Source organism: Ranitomeya variabilis, chromosome 3 (genome assembly GCF_051348905.1).
Source record: "Ranitomeya variabilis isolate aRanVar5 chromosome 3, aRanVar5.hap1, whole genome shotgun sequence".
NCBI classification, from domain to species: Eukaryota; Metazoa; Chordata; class Amphibia; order Anura; family Dendrobatidae; genus Ranitomeya; species Ranitomeya variabilis.
The window spans coordinates 128,433,380-128,440,381 of NC_135234.1; the positions used below are offsets into that span (position 1 = coordinate 128,433,380).

The 7,002-nt window shown below is 42.0% G+C and overlaps 1 long non-coding RNA gene across 1 annotated transcript in view; it reads right to left on the bottom strand.

Moving 5' to 3' along the window:
• Window positions 1-6,474, bottom strand: part of LOC143818006 (uncharacterized) — a 44,937-nt gene extending 38,463 nt beyond the window's left edge. The window contains exons 1-3 of the long non-coding RNA XR_013224255.1: window positions 6,442-6,474; window positions 5,207-5,273; window positions 4,992-5,046 (exon numbers count right to left, since the gene is read on the bottom strand). This is a non-coding gene — a long non-coding RNA (uncharacterized LOC143818006). The remainder of the gene's footprint in view (window positions 1-4,991; window positions 5,047-5,206; window positions 5,274-6,441) is intronic.
• Between the last annotated feature and the right edge of the window lie 528 nt (window positions 6,475-7,002).

The window sequence follows — 7,002 nt, forward strand, 5'->3', positions numbered from 1 at the left end:
ATGTCAAAGTGACTTCAACCTACCTGGTTAAAGGGGCTCTGTCAGCACAGAATGAGTATTCAAACCAAATACCAGTGCTCAGTGCTTAACGGCGGGGTCAATCATCTAAAAACACCTTCCCAACTGCTTGGTTTCGATCTGTCTCCACCCTTCTTTGGTTCTTTGAAGCCACAGCTGTCAATCAAAGAAAAGGGGGTGGAGATTAAGATAAAACAAGCAGGTGGGAAGCTGTACTTAAATGATTGGGACAGCCTTGAAGCACCAAGTGGTTGGACTTAGCCTGAACAGTCATTCTGTGTTGACAGAGTCCCTTTAACCCCTTTCTGCCAGCTGACGGAATAGTACATCAGCTGGCAGATCCCCCGCTTTGAGGTGGGCTCCGGCGGTGAACCCACCTCAAAGCCGCGACATGTCAGCTGTTTTGTACAGCTGACATGTGCACGCAATGAGCGCGAGCGGAATCGCGATCCGCCCGCGCCCATTAACTAGTTAAATGTAACTAGCGCTCCCGGCCGCGCAGCCGGAAGTGCTCGCTCCGCTGTCCCCCGTCACATGATCGGGGGTCAGCGGTGCATTGCCATAACAACCAGAGGTCTCCTTGAGAACTCTATGGTTGTTGATGGCCTATTGCTTTGAGCTCCACCCTGTGGTCGGCTCTCAAAGTACACCACCATTTCTACTACATAGAGCTGATCTGTGCTTCACCTCCATGTAGCAGAGCCGATCGTGTAGTGCATGCTTCTAGCCTCCTATGGAGGCTATTGAAGCATGCCAAAATTAAAAAAAAAAAGTGTTTAAAAATATAAAAAAATTAAAAAAAATATAAAAGTTCAAATCACCCCCCTTTCGCCCCAATCAAAATAAAACAATAAAAAAATCAAACCTATACATATTTGGTATTGCCGCGTTCAGAATCGCCCGATCAATCAATAAAAACAAAGGATTAACCTGATCGCTAAATGGCGTAGCGAGAAAAAAAATCAAAACGCCAAAATTACGTTTTTTTGGTCGCCGCGACATTGCATTAAAATGTAATAATGGGCGATCAAAAAAACATATCTGCACCAAAATGGTATCAATAAAAACGCCAGCTTGGCACACAAAAAATAAGCCCTCACCCGACCCCAGATCACGAAAATTGGAGACGCTACGGGTATCGGAAAATCGCGCAATTTTTTTTTTTTTTTTTTTTAGCAAAGTTTGGAATATTTTTTCACCACTTAGATAAAAAATAACCTAGACATGTTAGGTGTCTAGAAACTCGTAATGACCTGGAGAATCATAATGGCAGGTTAGTTTTAGCATTTGGTGAACCTAGCAAAAAAGCCAAACAAAAAACAAGTGTGAGATTGCACTTTTTTTGCAATTTCATCACACTTGGAATTTTTTTCCTGTTTTCTGTTACATGGCATGGTAAAACCAATGGTATCGTTCAAAAGTACATCTCGTCCCACAAAAAATAAGCCCTCACATGGCCATATTGACGGAAAAATAAAAAAGTTATGGCTCTGGGAAGGAGGGGAGCAAAAACCGAAAACGAAAAAACGGAAAAAGCTCCGGGGGTGAAGGGGTTAAGGAAAAATGGATGGTAAACAGTGGTAACCAACAGCCTATTTAACATGACACAGCAGTAATAACCTTTTTGAACCTTGTATGGGTCTAATATCGGACTATTACAACAAGTGTGCAAAACATTTATTTTTAATTTTATTTTTACAACATACATGTTTTGAACTGTAGGCAGCTAAGTTTACATTTTTGTAATGTGAAGATTTTTTTTTTTTTTTTTAACAAACAAACACAAAAATTATAGTTTGCCCATCTCACAGGCTAGGAAGCACTCTTTTTGTGACACACAAGCTTTGATTTCTGCATTTTTTGTCAAAAGCAAAAATAAGAAAGAATGGTATTAGGCCACGTTCACACGCTGCAGGTTCCTCTGCGGGTTAATCCCGCAGCGGAATTGAAAATCTGCAGGGCAAAACCGCTGCGGTTATCCCTGCAGATTTATCGTGGTTTGTTCCGCGGTTTCCGCTGCGGGATTACTGCTGTACTATTGATGCTGCATATGCAGCAATATGCAGCATCAGTAGTAATGTAAAAAATAATAAAAATTGGCTATACTCACCCTCCAATGTCCGGATCTCCCCGGCGCTGCAAGCGGCTGTGCCGACAAGGACCTTCGTGACGTCACGGTCATGTGACCCTGGCGTCATCACGGTCATGTGACCGCGACGTCACCACAGGTCCTGTTCGGCACAGCAACTGAGACCGGACGCCGCGGGCAGCGCAGAGAGGTGAGTATAGCATGATTTTTTATTTTAATTCTTTTTTTTTACACCCAAATATGGTTCCCAGGGCCTGGAGGAGAGTCTCCTCTCCTCCACCCCGGGTACCACCCGCACATTATCCGCTTAACTTCCCACAACGTGGGCACAGCCCCATGCGGGAAGTTAGCGGTTCAATGCATTTCTATGGGTGCAGAATCGCTGCGATTCTGCACCAAGAAGTGACATGGTCCTTCTTTTTTTCTGCAGAAAATCCGCGCGGATTTTCCACAGAAAAAAAGGATCGTCGGCACAGCGGGTTTTGTTTTCCATTAGGTTACATTGTACTGTAACCTACATGGAAAAAGGATGCGGACCCGCAGCTGCAAAACAGCTGCGGGTCTGCAGCAAAACCCGCAGCGTGTGAACATAGCCTTAAACTGTCCTCTATGTTTACAATGTGTCAAGAATAAAACATTCTGCCATTAAGGTGCTGTACTGCAGTATATCACAGATTAATCAATTCACAGTCACACTGACTATGCAGATACAGCACCTCCCTATCACTAGAATCTTTTGGATTACTATTCACAGATTGAGACTATCACTCCCATTTTCAATGTGTTTCAGCACTGCAGTAGTCAGATTTAGGACTTTTTTAATCCCTATTTGCAATGATCTGAGTACTCTGACCTCTATCCTTAGGTCACAAGATTATGAAATGGTGCTGCTTGGCTAGCCTCCATCTCTTTTACTGGCTAAGCTAGTTCTCCTAATTGTCTCTGCTAGGCCAAGTGATGTGATAATTACAAAGCCCATACAATTGTGCCTGATGTCATTAGCCCGCACTCTGGTGGCTGCAGTTTTCTGCAGTGTGTGAAATGGTGCTAGGCATTTATTTTCATTCCTCTGACATTGATTCACAAATTGTTTGAATTCTTGGGCATGTGCAAATTTGAGGGAATCAATACAGTTATGTCTACTTTCAGCCTACTAACCAGCTACACCATACACAGAACATCAGCGACCCAAAACAAGTGGTGTGATTACCTCACTGCTCTAGACAGCTGACAGATCAGGCAATTAAAGGGAATCTGTCACCGCAAAATTCACCTAAAAGCTAAGGCCACTGGCATCAGGGGCTTATCTACAGCTTATCTACTTTATCTGCCCTGTTGAGGGCAGAGCAAAGTACTGCAGTGCCCAGGCGCCGGGCCTCTCTGACCTTTCCTGGTGCCTGCGCACTGCAGTACTTTGCTCTGCCCTCAACAGGGAAGATAAAGTATGCCTGCGCCAAGGCCGCGGCAGGAAGAAAAGAAGAGGACGTCATAGTATGAAGATGGGAGGTGCTGGACCGGACCACGACTCCCATCAGACCCAAACAGAACCGGCACTGCCCCGGGGTGAGTATAATATAACTTGTTTTTCTTCTCTTTCAGGTTACATCAGGGACTTATCTACAGCATTACAGAATGCTGTAGATAAGCCCCTGAAGTCAGTGGCCTTAGCTTATAAGCGAATTTTGGGGTGACAGATTCCCTTTAAAGTCCTCAAATTCATGCTGCACTGTGTTCCTCATTTTAGAGGATTTATACTGGGATAAATTCATTCTGGAATTGAATTCTACTTGAATTTTCCAAAATTCTGCATACACCAAAATGTGGATTTTTGGAAAGTCACTTCCATGCAGATTCAGCAAAATGGTGACCGCTGACCCCCCTTTTCAGAAGTTTAGTGGATCATCAAAAATAAATAAAAAAAAAATCATTATGCTCACCTCACGGGGAGCAACGGAGACACTGGAGCATCTATTATGCTTTGGGGTCTGGAGAGACTACATTTTCAGAGAATAACTTCTCCAAGATTTGAATTTCGCAGGAAAAAGCATGCAAATGAATTTGAATATTGCCTGATCCACACATTTACTACTATGTGTATGTTTTATCATTGGACTTTTCAACTTCTGTGTCTTGCTCAGTGGTGGTCGGGTATCAGCGTCCCTTACATCAGCCGTGTCTCTAACACTCAACGCCTGATACTTCTGCACTCTCAAGGGAGGTTGCAGTTCTGGAATATAATAAAAGGAAAATGACGTGCACTCTGGAGTTAATGGAGTAGGTGCTGGTTGAACTCGGAGAGATCCAGACCATTCAGAAATAGAAGAAAACAACCGCACTCAGATTGTATATTTGCGTCATAAATGTGATTTTAAGAATTTTAATAGGAACACCACAGTGGTATAATCAGTTGCTGAGGTAATGTTTCGACCCTTATATGGGCCTTTGTCAAACCTCACTGAAAAAATGCAGCAAAACATAATATTAGAAATCATGTGTAACATAAAGCAAAATTATACATATACAGCTACAATATATAGAGCAGGAGAATGTGAAAAGGATACCAAAAAGGGGCAGCATGCAAAATTAGGCAGCATACAAAAGTAGCGGGGAACCCATATAAAAATTACTATATACAATATCACAATATAATATATACAAAAATTTACAAGAATTGCCCTGAGAAATGTTATAAAAAATAAAGATGGACTGCTACAGAGCAAGGAGGCGAGGGTGGAGGAAGTGGACGGTGGTGCCTTACTAGTAACAAACACATGACCAATATGATGCAGTTACCACATGAAAAGACATGATAAATTTGGTACGGTTAGTACATAAAAGAACAGCAATAGTTATTATGACATGCAAAGTGTTAAACATAACTGACCTTCAAGAAGGAGAGCAGGGGAGGTGAGCTAACGTCAAGAGGGACACGTAGGCTCCTGAGAAGGGTGGAAAGGGACGTTAATTAGAGATAAGGTGCAGAGAGGGACAGAGATTAGAGCAAAAAGGCAGACCGAGCATAACAGCACAACAGCAAAAATAGCCAAAGGAAGCCAGACAAGGGGCAAGGAGAGGTAATGGGGACACAGCGCAACATACCACTGTAGGAGAAGGACACTGGATAAATCCGGAACAGCACGGATAGGGAATGGGGTCCCTGTAAGAACTGAGAATAAAGGGCTTGTAAGATGAAAGTGCTGGAGAGGGTACGCTAGTACGTACCAGTATATACCATACCTTGTGGGTCCTATGTCAGGAAGAACAGCAGTGGTGTGGCCCATGAGTGGTGACTGTGATTGAAATAAACCCGGGGCAGGAAATTAGGTAGGGCGGGAAGAAAGAGGAGATGACGTCGGACACTGGAAGATGGAGGCGCAGGGTGCCTGGCACCTGCGCAGTGTGCTGGGAGCCAGGGTGGAATGCACGAGGGAAGCGCAAGCGCAAGAGAAGCAGGGCCAGTACAGAGCGTAGGGCGCCTGCGCACTGAAAGTGTGTGCTAATGCGCGTGCGCATAGCAGCGGTGGCTCGCCTGTGTTAAGCCAGGAGTGAAGCGTGGGGTAAAATGGGTACGGCGCATGCGCAATGTGGGTAGGCGCTGCGGCGCGTGTACATAGCAGCGGTGGCTCAGCTGTGTTAGAGCCAAGAACATAGTGCAATTGGGGAAGAAGCCGGAAGTGAAAAAGGGGGCATTGGAATGTGTGGATGGACAAGGGAATGGGATAATACAAGGAAGGAACAAGAAAGGGAGCCTGATATAGGAAAAAGAGAGAGAGGTAGTAGAGATAACAGAACAAGTCAGAGTGAATGAAAAATGAGAAGATAAAAATGAAACCAAAATTGGAAAAATCATATATGTATGTGAGAAAAAAATATAGAAAAATAGGGGTTGTAAAATAAAAACGAAATGGATGAATGAAAAAAATAGATAAAAAATAAAAATGGAAATAAAAATAAAGGCGATGGTATAACAGTACATTGAAGAATAAAAACTAGAATCAAAAGGACAACCTTAGGGGGGGGAAAAAGGATACAAAAATAAGCGAAATAAATAAAAGAAATGAAATAGTGATGAAAATACAAGAATAAGGTACGAAAATAAAATGTTAAGGAAAAAATGAGGAAAGTAAAAAATAAAAAATAAAAATAAAAAAATAAAAAATAAAAATAAATGTGATATTGAAAGAAAAATAGAAATGAAACATATAAAAAATAAAAAACAAAAATTAAAATTGAAGAGTGGAAAAGATACAAATAAAAAGATAAAAATAAAAAATAAAAATAATAATAATAAAAATTAAAATAAAAAAGGAAAAATACTTGGTCTGGGTACTTACCCCAGTAGAGCGTAATGGATAACGGTACTCAGGCTACCTGCAAGTGGGAGGATAGGTTAGTAAATTGAAACTAGAGAAGGTCAGCATGCTTACACCTACATAAAGGGAGTTAAAACAAGAATATGGCTGGAAACGTACAATATGTGTAATACCATATGTAACATGATATGCAATGACATATAACTCAGCGGGAGGTCACATGGCCACCTGGAAAAGAAATATTAGTCAAATCAAATCAAGTTCCCTATTGAGACCTTTGGGCATTAGTGTCTGTAAGGTAAAAATCCAATAGGATTCACGTTGATGTAGTAGTTTTATGTGGTTCCCACCTCGTCTGGGACGCTCAACCTGTTCAAGCACCTGAAAGCGTAGCTGGGACACTGAATGATTGGCCGCAAATATACAATCTGAGTGTGGTTGTTTTCTTCTATTTCTGCAGTTCTGGAATATGGCAGCACTGGAGTATAATGGATTCCTGATTGCTTATAATTTGATTTTTCACAAATCTTTGGTACTTAATATGCTTATATTTTTCTCAACACATTTTTAGTGACCGTGTTG